Genomic DNA, 15,306 nt, shown 5'->3' with positions numbered 1-15,306 from the left:
CCAGAGGATGACAGGGCGCCCAAAACTGCGGTTCAAAGACATCTGCAAAAAGGACATGACACAATGCTCCATCAATCTCAACACATGGGAAGTTCAAGCAGACGACCGCCTAGCCTGGAGGCTCGCGGTCAGGCAAGGTACGTCACGCGCAGAGGCTGCGCGCAACGAGGAGGCGGCCCAGAAAAGATCGAGGCGGAAGCAGCGTCAACGGCAGCAACAACAGCCATCTGCCTTCACCTGTAACAAGTGCGGCAGGGATTGTCACTCCCGAGTCGGACTGCACAGCCATTCTCGGCGGTGCAGATAGACTCTCAAGAAGCTACGCCATCATCTCTCGAGACGGACGGCTGCCGACGAAGACGAGTTTCATGGATCATGGCAAGAGGCATGAGACTTCTTGGTCAGGGACAAAAAATTTTATCACTTACAGTACAGAAAGCAATGCGTTTCATGTGCATAATGGTTTCCATTTCTTCCCAAGGCCCATGGAACCAATACTGACATGGGTCCAGGTGACTGCTTCACATGCAGTGGGTTTGTATCACACCTAAAGAACCCTGAGATTAGACAAATCAATCTTTCATAATAGATTGCAAGCAAACCTTCCAAACATTTGCCCTAGAGATACTATCTTGATTATACTGGGCACTGAACAAACCTTATCTCTGCTCCAAGTCTATTTGACAACATCTTTGAAAAGATAGCTTGCAACTAAATATCTTAGTTGTTTTGCCTGCAAGATGTGCAGAAATACTAGAGTTCTCTGGAGAATTGTCTTTCAATAATAATGATCCAGCTCAATTTTAACTTCCACAGCATTTTCCTACACATCACTAAAGGAGTGGTCAGCATTCTAAAATATTTGGAGATTCTCAAGTACATAATGTTACTTTTATGTCTCTCAGTGTTTTTGCTTACTTTTCTAGGATGATCTTTTGACATCCCATTCCACTTGGTGTCCTCCAACTTCTATTTGGTATGTATTTCTTCTTTCAGGACTGTAATGCAGTGGGAGTAATGACCACCCCACATTGGTGCCTGCACTGTGCCCTATACAGACATTATTAGTCAGAGCACCTAGAGGTTATATGTTCATGTATAAATACTTTTCATTTTCCACTGTTTCTCTCCCACTGGCTCTTGATATACTGGTGAGACATCATTTATAGTGGAAATTTACAGATTAACTATTCCTAATAATAAAGTATTAAAATTTTCTTTTGCTTTGTTATTTAGATAAATGTGAATAGTTTCAGGATTATCTTTATACAAAAGTGTCATCTTCATTTCACTACATCCCTTTAAATGAGGAAAATTATGGAAGAATAATCCACACAAAGACACAAAGTGTCTACATTATCTAGGCCCAGCATTTTTCTAATTTTCCCATATATCATTAAAACAACTGAAGAATAATTTTGTTTTTATTCTATTTGCTAAGTTATCTAAAAACCTGTTTAGTCCTGTGTTTGACATTCTGCTATGTATATGAACCCCAATTTTATACTAAACACTCTTATCAGTAAGTGATACTAGATGTATCATTACACTCCAAGTAATTCTTCCTAAATTTCCGTTTGTAACAGTCATAGAATCTCAGTATCCAGTAATACTTTTTCTATGCTTTGTTAAAGGAAAAAAATAAAATAAAGCAACACAACAGCTATTTTTATAACTTTGGGTTAGAGCTTCTCTAACTCACTATGTCGAGAGTGAAGTAATTGTGTTATGCTTCATTGCTCAGTGTGTTGAGACTGTGCAGTTTCTCTTGGGGTGAGTTAGTGACAGACCTGCAGTTTTAATTCTCAGTTGCTTTCCTTTAATTTATTTCTTACCATGCTGCTAGATTTTTTTTATGTTTTTAATATTTAATAAAAAAAGGTTATTTTTTCTTATTCTCTTCAGATAGCAGTCTGGCTTTTCTAAGGAAAGTATATAATAATTATGCATACTGTTGATTTATACTACCAAATGCATCCTTGAAGGTATCCAGTAAATAAACTATCCTGTGGAAAAAAAAAGAAAAAATAAACAAAAAAACAAAAAACATTACTATGGAACTCTGAAAGCTTTAAAGGGGACACAGTACTATTAAGAATAGTGCTAAGTCCAGAATCAATTCACATGATTCCTTAGGGTATACCTTCTCATAAAAGCAAAAGTAAATAAGTAATGTGAAATAAAAATGATTGTATAGCTTTCTTAAAAATGATTGTGTCCATTTACAGTAAAGAATAAAAGTGTAATATACATCTCAACATCAGTGGTCAAAATGTTTAAGGGGAAAAGCACAATATATAAGTTTTTGTACTTTAGAGATTTATATCATTATTTTGTAATTCCAGAACTGGCATCATACATACTATATAGTAAAGATTCAGACCATGAATTAAGAGGCAATATAGCAAAATGGTTAAACTTGCAGACTTAGGTTAAAGTCCCAGTAACATAACCTACCAGTTGTGTGACCGTGGACAAATTACATAATGCTTCTGAGCTTTAATATTTATATCTCTAAAAAGAGGGCACTCACACATCCTTATTATCTTCATCATATCATCACAATATCATCGCAACTAATATCTTTTGAGGTTTGCCTGTCTGACTATATGCCAAGGACAGTTCTAAGCATTTTTGCACATCATGTCACAACACCGTCACAGCAATAATATAAAGTGTGTTTTATAGGTTAGAAAACTGAAACCCAGAAAACTTATATCATGTGCTCAAACTCACACAGCTAGAAAGAACAACCTAGATTGGAACTGAAGTGTGTTTGAATTGAAAATGTTTCCATTCATCCAAGCTAGGAGATTTAATAAAGGAATGCATATCAAACTTTTTGGCACAGACAAGGTTATAGAGTCAATGCTGTGCTAAACGTGCCCTGGGGAAGTTCTTCAACTCAAAGTTTTATGGAGGTGTCAGGATAAGGGAGGGAGCAGAAAGAAGCACTTTCTTCATTTTCTATAGTGATTCACACCATGAATTACTACCACCTGGTTTTGGGAGAGCTCCAAAACCGCTAACAAGCATGTATAGAGGAAAGAAGGACATAGAATATACCAGAGATAAATGTGGGTGATCGGTGTCCTGGAGCAGCCAGGCAGCAGCAAACAAGCAAACAAAAAACAAACACACATACACAGGACCCAAAATTTCTTCTTAATCGTAAGATATTTTTCCTGTCTTTAGGATGTAATGAACAGAAATGGTAAATTCATCCTGAATTTGCTGCAAATAATGCATGACACTCCACTTGTTAATCTTCTAATTTTCTTCACTCCCCTTGTCCTTAGGCACTGCTAAAACCTAGCCCAGTTTGCTCAATTTATGGACCCAAACTAGAAATAGCAAAGTTTTGGGTCATATCTAAACCTTAAATTAATGTGTTCCTGTATTTCCAAATCAATGTTCCCTGTTCCTTCCATGCTTGTTTTTCTTAAATTGCTCTGTGGCACATTTAGCTCTATTACATGTATCCCCCTACCCATAGTACAAATATATGAAATTTTATCCTGATGTTGAAAGAACTGTCTATGAAACATAGTTTATGGTCAGTGTTTCAAAGAAATATATTGAACAAGAACTTACAGATGTGAAGTTTCCACATAGATTTGGGCATTACAAGGTGTATTAGCTTGTTAGAGCTGCCATAAGAGAGTATTAAATGGCTAAAACCATAGAAATTCTTAAGCCTCTCTCCTTGACTTGTAGATGGTCAGGATTCTTGCTGTATGCTCAACTGGTCTTCCCTGTGTCATTGTCCCTGTTCTCAATCTCTTCTTATAAGGACACCAGTCACATTGGATTGTTTCATTGGTCAAACTCTACTTAATTCTCTATTTTCTTTCCAACGAGACCATAACTTTGGGGTTTTTGTGTTCATCTTTGCATTGCTCAATTTTATCAAGAATTCTGAATCCCACTGTCAGTTTAGCCAGAATATTCCAGCCTTGATATCCGATCACCCTGGATATCTGATATGGTTTCTCATCTTTTATTATCTCCCTGGTGGTATATGATCACCCAGGCCTACCTTTAGCAAGAATCCTATGAGGTTAGTTTAGCCAGAATTCTACCCCTGATCCTGCCCCTTACCCCTGATGTTTTCTGTTAGTAAGTTTTTATCCACTAACACACACTCCCAAGACTAATGACGTCATTTTAACTTAATTTTCTCTTTAAAGACCATATCAGCCTCAATTTTAGATGCTGAGGTTTAGGACTTCAACATATGAATGAGCAGAGACACAACCTAGCCCATGATATGAGGCATTTCTGTACTGCATCTGAGTCTTGATTTCAGAACTGGTGCCAAAGGAACATTAAAGCCGCCTTCTTTTTCTTCTTCTTGGTTTTCTTGATCCAGGATTTAGAAGATACCTCAAGAGGTCCCCAGGGATAGTAGCAAGCATAGTGGGCTGGATTTCTGAGCTGCTTGCCTTGATCTGGTAGCTCTTCACTTTTTAAATGTTCATGAATGAAATGTATGACTTATTCAAACCAATAGTTTGATTTACTTTATTGATTTCCTTTACATTGATAGAATTTTAAAAAAGTATCTTTTATACCACTGATACATTTAGAGACAAGCAAAAATTAACAAAGTTAGCTTGGGGTTCAATGAACTGATCTATACTGAGCCAAGAGGCATAAACTCATTCCCTGAAACTAATCGGTTTTCATGATTCTTCCTTCTGTCCAACAGCCATTCCTGCTTGGTGAATGAGAACAGGCAACCCCGTGGCATGGCTGTGTCAGCTGGTTCCTATGGAAGTCAAAGGAAAGGATTTGGGCAATTGCCTCTCCTCGTCTCAACCCACATTTAATAATTCATAGGAGTCCCAGGTGCCTGAGAGGCAGAATGCAAATTTGCATCTCTTTCTTCACAAATCCTGCTGGCAGACCATGCAATTCCACTGGCATCATCCACTGCTGCAAGAACACCAGGAGGAGGCCATTTGGTTCTACAAGTATTTTCCTGGATAGTATAAGCTTTTGTGTTTACATGTGTGTTTACCATCCATACAATTTCCAATACTAAGACAGATAACTGGGATTCTTTCTAATGGCTTAAAAAAAAAAAAGCTGTCCTGAGGCCAGTGGAATGACTACATTGTGTGAATTCAATAATAAATAGATTTGGCAAAGAGGAAAATGATGTGTTCTTATTTGGAAGTGCTCCTAAGGGCTCAGCTCCGAGTACATTTTACAAATCAGTGATCTTGGATGTGCTTCTGTTGAAATAAATTAAAATCTCCAGTGAGTGTGGGCAAAGCTTTCCCCCCCGGTTTCTTGTCAGAGGCAACATCCAGAAAGAGAGCTGGGCTCCTCTTGGACTTGCTCAAGAGTTATTTTGACAGATTTTTCTTTCATTCTTTTTATCATCATTGTTCTTGCCTTAATTATTTTTTTCACTGCTGAAGCTTAGCATTTCCTCCTGCAGGATGGAAAACAAATTCGTAGAGAATAGCCTATTAATCACATTGATCCTAAGTCATTAGCAAGTGTTAATTACATAGCAAAAAATCTTAAAGACCTCCTATAACTAATCATAAAACCTCAGCACTACTTTGGCGAGTGAAACTTTTTTGTTTCTATCATTATGTAGATGTCTTATATTGTATTTGTGAAATAAGTTAATCTTTAGATCTCAGCCTCCTCTAAAAGAAATGCTTTCTATTTCTCGTATGGGCTGCTTTCTCTCATGATTTCTTTTTGCATTTAGTTTATTAATATTATAGAGGTTACAAACAGACATTCCTTGATAAAACAAATTAGCAGTGGCTTCACTCTATGGGGAAACTTAATTAACCATTTAATTGTTTCAAATAAGGCAGGCCACACTTCAAAAGCTCACCTTGTTTAATTGAAATGAATATTAATTCTTGGCCTTCTTCTATGTTAATTCTCTGAGAAAATTCCAAATAAATAATCATTTTGTCAACTGTAATGATATCACTGAACATTACTGGTGGACACAGCCTTGAATCCATAGACATACACATACACACACTCTACCCACACACAAACAAAATATTGGGAACCAGAAAAGATGAATAAAATTTTTCTTCATAAAAAGCATAATTTGAATACTTTGTTTTATACTTATTTATTTACTTATTTTTAAATCCTTATCCAATAATATGTTTATTGGTTTTAGAGAGAGAGGAAGAGAGAGAGAGAGAGAAAGAGAGAGAGAGAGAGAGAGAGAGAAAGACAGAGACAGAGACAGAGACAGACATTGATGTGAGAGGAACATCCATTGTTTGCCTCCTGTTTGAGCTCTGAACAGGGATTAAACCAGCAACCTAGTTATGTTATGGACCGGGGATCAGACCCACACCTTAAATAATGCTCCAGCCAACTGAGCCACACAGTCAGGTGCATTTTGTTTATATTCCCTTTGAGAAATTGCTTCAAGTATAATAAAACATTTAGCTTTGATATAAATTAAAATAAAAATGATTGGCTATTATATTGTTCATTCCATTTGTATCTGATTAAAACAGCTTTGATTTGATAAATTCCATATTTCATTCTTTCATTCTCTATTCCTCTCTATTTTTCTTTCTAATCTTGACATTATTTGTTTTTTTTCTGTTTATTTTTCCTTCCCATTTTGACATTTTTTGTCCTTTTTATTCTCCTCAATCGATTCTCTTTTGAATTTGTCATTTTCTCATTTGCACTTTTTCCATTGTACTGTCTTTTCCTAATAATTTCTCTGTATCTAGTACTTTCTACATTTTGCTGACTTCCCCTTTTATGCTTTCATTTCTGCCTGTCATCCCATCATACAAAATGATGCCATGGTTTTCTTTTCTCTAGTCTCAGTAATGCTTTATTACTGTCCCTTCTCTCTCTCTCTCTCTCTCTCTCTCTCTCTCTCTCTCTTTCTCTCTCTCTCTCAGGCCTTAAATGATTACTTTGTACTGGATTTTTACAATTCATTTGTTAGGCATATTAAATTCTAATAAGCAAGGATAACATCATTAGTAAAGTCTGTGTAATGTTTAGAATATAATAAGTGAAGAATAAATTTTGAACAGTTTAGTAAAGAAACTCCCACCATCAGAACCACCAATCTGATAAAAAATAAATGTAGCAGAGATATTCTTTTCTAGGCTTCATTTTATAATACATATTTAGTAAAGCACATTAAATAGGGTCTTCAAAATTCTTCTATTTTCAGACTTCACTTTTATCTGCTCCAAGAACCACATAATAACAAAATAAAAACTACAGAGGAGCTTTTTACAACTTGGGCACCAGATTTTCTGTGAAAGAGAAGTCAATTTTATAAAAGGAGGAAGGAAGGAAAGAAAGACGGAAGGAAGGAAAGAAGGAGAAAGTATGGAGGGAAGAGAGTGGGAGGGAGGGAGGAAGGAAAATCAATGTTAAAGAATTAAGCTTTTTGCTAATACTGAAATATTTATATCCAGAAACTTCTAAATTATGGAATAAGTCATCTTTTAAAGATATGCATGGTTCTTAAATGTGTCTGCTAAATAGATTGTAGCCAGTAAGAACTGGGTGGGCTCAAAATCATGGAATATACAGGAAGGCAAGGCCTGTTTTTGCAACATCTCTCAAAGCAGCATCTTTGTCTTTTCAGTTATTTTAGGTGTTGATAGTCATGCTAGGTTGAAAGGAGTAGAAGCTACCAAAAGCACATAGAGTAAGTACTATTAAAACACACTTGTGGGAAGTATAACCATGGCCATGAGTGTAATTGATAAAGGCACGAGGAGTCAGGTTATTTACACTGTCAAGGATCCTGGACATATGTACAGGATGGTGGCCTTATCTATAATAAGAGGTAAGTGGAGTTTTCCCCCAGTACCAAAATTTTAATGAAGGCTTAAATCTGATGATAAAAACCTTAACTGTTATCTGGGCTACATGGGAATAGAACAAATACCTCCTCTTCATGCCCATTCAGTCACAAACCAATAAATGTGATGTACTGCATAAAGAAAATGAAGGGTAAAACCACATGGTCATATCAATAGATGCAGAAAAAGCATTTGAGAAAATCCAGCACTTATTTATGATAAAAAGAAAAAAACTCTCAGCAATGTGGGATTAGGGGGAACGTATCTAAATATAATAAAGGCCATATATGACAAACGCACTGTCAGCATCATTCTCAATGGGTGAAAACTACAAGCTTTCCCGAGATTGAGAACAAGACAGGGATGCCCGCTTTCACCTCTCTTATTCAAAATAGTACTGGAAATCCTAGCCATAGCAAGTGAACAAGAAGAAGAAATAAAAGGCATCAAAATTGAAAAAAAATAAGTAAAACTGTCATTATTTTCAGATGACCTGATACTATACAGAGAAAACCCCAAAGATTCCACCAAGAAACTAGTAGAACTGCTAAATTAATTCAGCAAAGTAGCAAAATATAACATTAATATCCATCCATAAATCAGTTGCATTTTTATATGCCAATAACTAACAAAGGGGAATTAAGAAAATAATCCCATTCACAATTGCTACAAAAACAATAAAATACATAGGAATAAACCTACCCAAGGATGTAAGAAACCTGAACTTGAAAAACTATAAGACACTGAAGAAAAAAATAGGAGATACAATTAAGTGGAAGCACATGCTATATTCATGGATAGAAAAAATGAACATTATTAAAATGTTCACGCTGCCCAAAGAAATCTATAGAATCAATGGAATTCCTACCAAGATTTCAATAACATACTTCACAGAACTACAACAAATATTTCCAAAACTTTTATGGAACTAGAGAAGTCCCTTGTAGCAACAGCAATCCTGAGAAGGAAGAACAAAGTTGGAGGAATCACGTTACCATATCAAATTATACTACAAGGCCATAGTAGTCAAAACAGCTTGGTACTGGCATAAAAACAGACACATAGATCAAGGGGACAGAATAGAAAGCCCAGAAATAAACCCACACCTTGTAGTCAATTAATATTTGACAGAAGAAGCAGGCACATAAAATGGGCTAAAGATAGTTTATTCAATAAATGGTGTTGGGAAAATTGGACAGATACATGTGGAAAAATGAAACTAGACCACTTTCTTATACCACATGTAAGAATAAATTCAAAATGGATCAAAGACTTAAATATTAGACCAAAAACCATAAAAATCCTAGAAGAAAATATAGGCTGCAAAATCTTGGACATTGCTCACAGCAAATCTTTATTGGATACATCTCCCCAGGCAAGGGAAACAAAAGAACAACTAAACAAATGGGACTACATTAAACTAAACAGGTTTTGCACAGGAAAGAAAATTATCTTCAAAATAAAAAGACAGCCCACAGAACGGGAGAACGTATTCACCAATACATCTGATAATGGGTTAATATCCAAAATTTATAAAGTATTTACAAAACTCAACACCAAAAAACAAACAAACAACCCAATTAAAAAATGGGCAAAGGACCTGGATAGACACTTCTCCACACAGGACAAACAGATGTCCTACAGACATAAGAAAAGATGTACACTGTCAATAATTATCAGAGAATGCAAATTAAAATCACAATGAGATACCATCTTACACCTGTCAGAATAGCTATCATCACTAAATCAACAGACAACAAGTGCTGGCGAGGATGTGGAGAAAGAGCAATGCTTTTGCGCTATTGGTGGGAGTGCAGACTAGTACAGGCACTGTGGAAAACAGTATGGAGTTACCTCAAAAAATTTAAAATAGATCTACTTTTTAACCCAGCAATCCCACTTCTGAGAATATATCTGAAGGAACTCAAAACACTTTTTGAAAGAACATAAGCACCCCTATGTTCATTGCAGCATTATTTACAATCACCAAGATATGGAAGCAGCCCAGTGTCCATCAGTAGATGATGAGTGGATAAAACCACTATGGGACACTTACATGATGGAATAATACTAAGCCATAAAAATGAAAAAAATTACCCTTTGTGACAGCATGGATGGACCCAGAGAACATTACGCTAAGTAAAATAAACCAGTCAGAAAAAGACAAATACCATATGATTTCACTCATATGTGGAATCTAATGGACAAATTGAACTAACAAGAAAAATGGGGACAGACTCATAGATGAAAAGCAAGTAACAGCTAGTGCTAGTGGGGTGGGGGCACTATGGGGTGGAGGGATTGAACAAAAATGAAAAGGGACTCCTGGACATGGACAGCAGTGTGGTGATGGGGGTGGGGGGAGTGTATAAGGGGACTGAAAGATAATGTAAAGAAAAAACATACAATAAAGTTTAAATTTAAAAGATAAAAAAATAAAACTACATTTTACATTTCAAAAAATGACTAGTAACATTTAGCATTATTGATCTGTAATTAATAGAGGTGCAAACCAAATTCGGTGGGCATCCACACTGGGGACAGATTAGGTCTTGCTTCATCAATCAGGAGGTGGAATTTGAGAAAATTTGGAAGGAACTGTTGTCTCTTTATGAATACAAAAAATTCCAAATGGTAAAATAGTGTAAGCAATGATACACTCAGAAAACCTGGGGTTATTTGTGAAATGATGATCAATCCTGTTTGGCTATAATATAAGATATGTAAAATGATAAATGCATGAGCTGAGAAGGGAGCTATGCTGGCATATAGAGCTGTTGTTTCTTGCTGGAGAACAACTTTAATCAGGAAGCAACAGGGAAGTCAGTAAAGGTCTTATATTAGGAGAATATGTGTTGCCTTTACACTGAGGTCATCCAAGTGATATTTCAATATTGGTCAATTGTCAATGAAACCAGTAAAACGTCAGTTCTGTGCTTCTACACTAACAACATCATATGCATATACAAAAAAATAACATATAAATCCAATACTGTTGAGATTGACATTTGTCTGTGGCTTTTTGAACTTTGATTTCTCCAAAGTGTGCAAAACTAGGAGAGCATTTTATAGATTTTATGAAAAAAGAGCAAGTGGTTTTAGATTATGAGTAATCACTGATGTCCTCAGAAATACACTGCAGCAAAGTTACTAATGATTAATTACCTAGAGATGAAACCGGTTATCCTGTGGAAATATAAAGAAATAATGTAAATTTCTAAAATGTTGTAGTATGCAATCTTTTTGGCTAAAATATTGAATGATAATAAACCAAGGTATTGAAAGGAATGTGCGATAAATATACTTATTTAGCAAACAATATGTTTTAGGATTTTTTTCCCAAAAACCAGGGAAGAATTTCTTGTCCTGATGAAGAGGCCTCAAATTAATTAGTTTTTAATAAAGCACTGAATGAAAGTTTCACTCATCTACACAACAGATATCAGTTTTAAGCAACTTTTCAGCAAAATCCCTTCATTTTCTATTTGCAATAACATTAAATAATGATCAAATATTACTTAGTATTTTTTCAGACGTCTGCCAGGTAGTTCTCTTTTAAACAATTACAAAAACCCAAGCAAACCATCAACATTCAAGGTCAAAGGAATGCACTGGTCACTGTTCTTTCCTTTTCAGTGATTTACTGTCTTCTTTTATTTCCAAAAGAGCAACAGTGATGTCTAGTTACACATTTTTTCCTTTTTAAAAAAATTTGCTGCATGAAGAAGTGGAATTCTTCTATTTGCTAATAGAGATATTATAGAGTTTCAAGCAAACAAAATTTTCCCTTGACAGTGAAAGATGGAAGCATTGAAGAAATACTATGCTTTATTTTGTTCCCCCCACCCCCCCGTTATAAATTATATAAAGTGTTTCTTAGAAATGGAATGGTCTAGGCTATACCGTCATTTGACTCATAGGAATAGTTTGCTGAGTCTATCTGTTCATAGTTGAAAGAAATATTGCCTTGTGGCAAATGTCCAAGATGCTCTCTCAGGCCAGACTGTTCGAGGGCACTCTGGCACAGTGACTGAAGCTGTACAGGGATCCCTGGACAATGCAGGGGGTAAGGACACAGACTTCCTGAGCAGGAAAATCCACATATAACTAAAACTGTGAAATGATACAAGGGCAATGCAAGTCATGATTGTACCCAACTTTAAGATGATAGACTAACCAAAGAAATTAAATCTTCACTGGTTGGATTGGAGATTAAACAGGGAAAACTAAAAATGGCTGAAGCCAAGCTCTCTCACTGAGATTTTTTCTTTCTTTTCTTTTTCTGGACTTGAGTGCAGACTTGAACTGCTGTCATTGGGTCCAAGTGAGAGGCACTTGTCCTTTGGAAAGGTGATGGGGAGTTAAAATTAAACTGGCACCAGGAAACACTATAGAATAGATTAAGTGTCCTTTAGGGGCACTTCAACTCCTTTTTCTCAATTTTTCCCATTTCATCCCTCAACCACTCTAATATGTGTCCAACATTCTAACTGTCCCCTTCCTTTGAAAATGAAATTGACTGAGCTCACTCACACCTTATTGTAAGACAATTTAGCTTTCTTTATGCACTCTAGAATTATTTACATATATAAAGGTAAAAGAAGAAGTAATGGTTAAAATAAATGAGAATGAATCCTTAAATTCCAGACTCTGGCACCAAAATAGGTATTATTGATATATTATGGCAGTACGGTCGTCCATAAGCCCCTCAAATCATGCCATATGAAACATTAAGTACTTTTGGTCTTCACCAATGAAGGATTCAAGGTTTATTTTATGTTTATGAAAAACAAGACAAAATGGCAACTGTATGAAGACTTTTATGATAACATATTTGATTAACAAATATAGGGAAAATTATAGCAAACTAATCATACCTTTCAACATTGTTTTGGGCAGCCTCTAAATGTTCAGCTGACAATCTTAGCCTGTCTACACAGATCTATAGAAGTAGATGAAATTGTAAGTGCTAAAGCTAAAGCAAGATTTTTATTCATGAGAAAGTGTGTCAATCATATTCTAATATACTTGCTAAGAGAGAAATTAGCTTCTCATGACTTATTTAAAAACAAACTAAAAAGAATTGTTAGCCATAAAGTCTAAATTGAAAAGGGCACTTAAATTAGCTCAGTTAATCCACACCTCAAATTCCTTATGAATGTAGGATAATGAGACATTGCCGTAATAGTTGTCCCAGAATTTGTATTTATCTCCATACTACCATTTAGGGGGAAAGGTTCTACTTTGTTCAGTTCTGATGATCTGGAGATAAGTTCCACAGAAATTAAATAGCTATGGTTGTCTGGGAATAACTCAGAAAGCACATTTAAGAACAAGCCAACTCAGAGAAAGGGAGAACAAATTTATTGTCACTGCTGTCCAAACAACTTGTCACTGACATCAAGGTGGTCAGCAGACAACAGAGTGGTATTCTACCCAGTAGCTTCCATTAGTTGCTTTCTGCACTAGAGGATGCTAGTCAAACATCTTACTGATGATATCTAATCTATGTAGAGCTAATGAGAAAAAGAGCATTGCCGGATGGGCTAAATGTGACCATGAATAATGTAGTTAAATCAAGCAGGGAAGCAAAAGCAAACCACATGGAAAAAGTCCCTTACAACTACCTCCAGTGACATTAACTGGTGCATTTTTAGAATCAAAGATATATTTGCCTTTAGCCTATGATTTATAGACTTGCTGGCCAAAGCAAGTGAGCAGATCTTCATCAGGAAAGATAAAAGTTTTTGGCAATAAAGAGTAGCTCTCTATGTGCAACCTGACATTTTGTATCTAAGGACTGCTGCTTTTAGGATCTATTCAAAGAATTAATAAGTGAAATCCAGAAACATTCCAATGGTCTTATCTTCTCAAATAATAAGAGGTTATTGCATATGGCCAGTTAGAATAACTCTTGCAGTGAAGAGTGACTTAAATAAAAACATTAAAGATTAATCCAGTTATTAAGGTTATTTCTTAATTGGGAACTCAAATCATAGATTCATGCCATAAATTTTTAGAATATATATATACATACACACACACACACACACACACACACTCTCTAAATGGCACACACACATATATATATTATATATATACATATATGCCATTATCAAATATATGTGAATGTTTCCAGTGAGAAAAATATGATAAATTTGCATACTAACAGTGGAACAATTGAGCCACTGGATGTCCATTTTTCTGGCCCTGGAGATACAGGATATAAATGATATGTATGTTATAAATACACCAGATACATCAGCTAGACAGAGTGAGGTCAGCTTTATGGTACCCCTCAAAGGAGGGAAAGGAAATGTGTTGTTCATATAACATGCAATAAAAAGACACTGGTACTATGTTTACAAACCTAGCCTCTAAACTGGTTTATACAGGATAATGAGGTTTCTGTAGATGTTTGATGTGAAAACAGGTGAAACAGTCAACAGGCTTAGAATGTGTAGTGGGCTATTAGACTTCCCCTTTCCAAATGTAACTTCAAGAATAATTGATTCCCCATGTCTACACTGCTTTCTTCCTCCAGATGCATGATTATTAATGCTAACTTGATTGCTAACTTTCTGCTAATAACAGTGTTATCTTTATTTGTAGTTTATAAAGTAATTTTCTGCCTGTATTATCTGCTAGATAGTGTGGCTCTCCACTACGTAACCAAGGAAGAACTAATTCCTAAAAGTTAGTGACTTTCCAGGAGGTAATGAATAATGGAGATGGAATTCCATTGGCCTCTGCTGCTCTTTTTACTTTGCTGCTCTTTTTAATTACTGTTAAAAAGTTAAATTATAATAGTTACAAAAGGCTTATAAAAAGAGTTAAACACAGCAGAGGTGTTTGTATTAGATGTACCAGCATTCTAAGAAAACGATATATTCCTAAGAGCCCTGGGTCCTTCAAATTACTTGACTTCTCTTCATACCCAGTGTATACCACCAGGTTCAAGTAGATAATCTCTCCCCTTTGATTATTGTGATAGAATTCTCACTGGTCATACAAAAATTCTTACCTTCCTTCCTCTGTAAATACAGTAATAGTATAAAAAACTCTGTCCATGTACTGTCAAGTTTCCAAACATTCATTGGCTTCCCATTGATGATCCTAGGAGACATTTGTAGCTTTTGATGTGGCTTAAAAACCTCAGGTCTCCAATGACTTCCACAGTTTCAGCTTTCTCCATTCTGCCTTCTGGATTTCATTCTGGATCTCATTCCTTCAAGGCTCTCTTTCGAGTTTGAAAATACCATTTCCTCTTTAAAGGCATTGTGATGTTGCTTTCACTCCCTGTCTAGATAATTCCTACTATTCTTCAGATGCAAACAATATGTCTTCTGGGAGACCACTCTTTCTTTCTGATCACTTGAGATCCACATGTGATGTGCTCCTGTGGCATCTGATCTTCTATTTTGTTTGTTTTCTTTAGATCTAGAATTACTCGTTAATGATAGAC

This window comes from Furipterus horrens, unplaced genomic scaffold, assembly GCF_987537825.1.
Source record: "Furipterus horrens unplaced genomic scaffold, mFurHor1.1.pri manual_scaffold_2, whole genome shotgun sequence".
Lineage (NCBI taxonomy): Eukaryota > Metazoa > Chordata > Mammalia > Chiroptera > Furipteridae > Furipterus > Furipterus horrens.
This window is presented reverse-complemented; position numbering follows the sequence as displayed.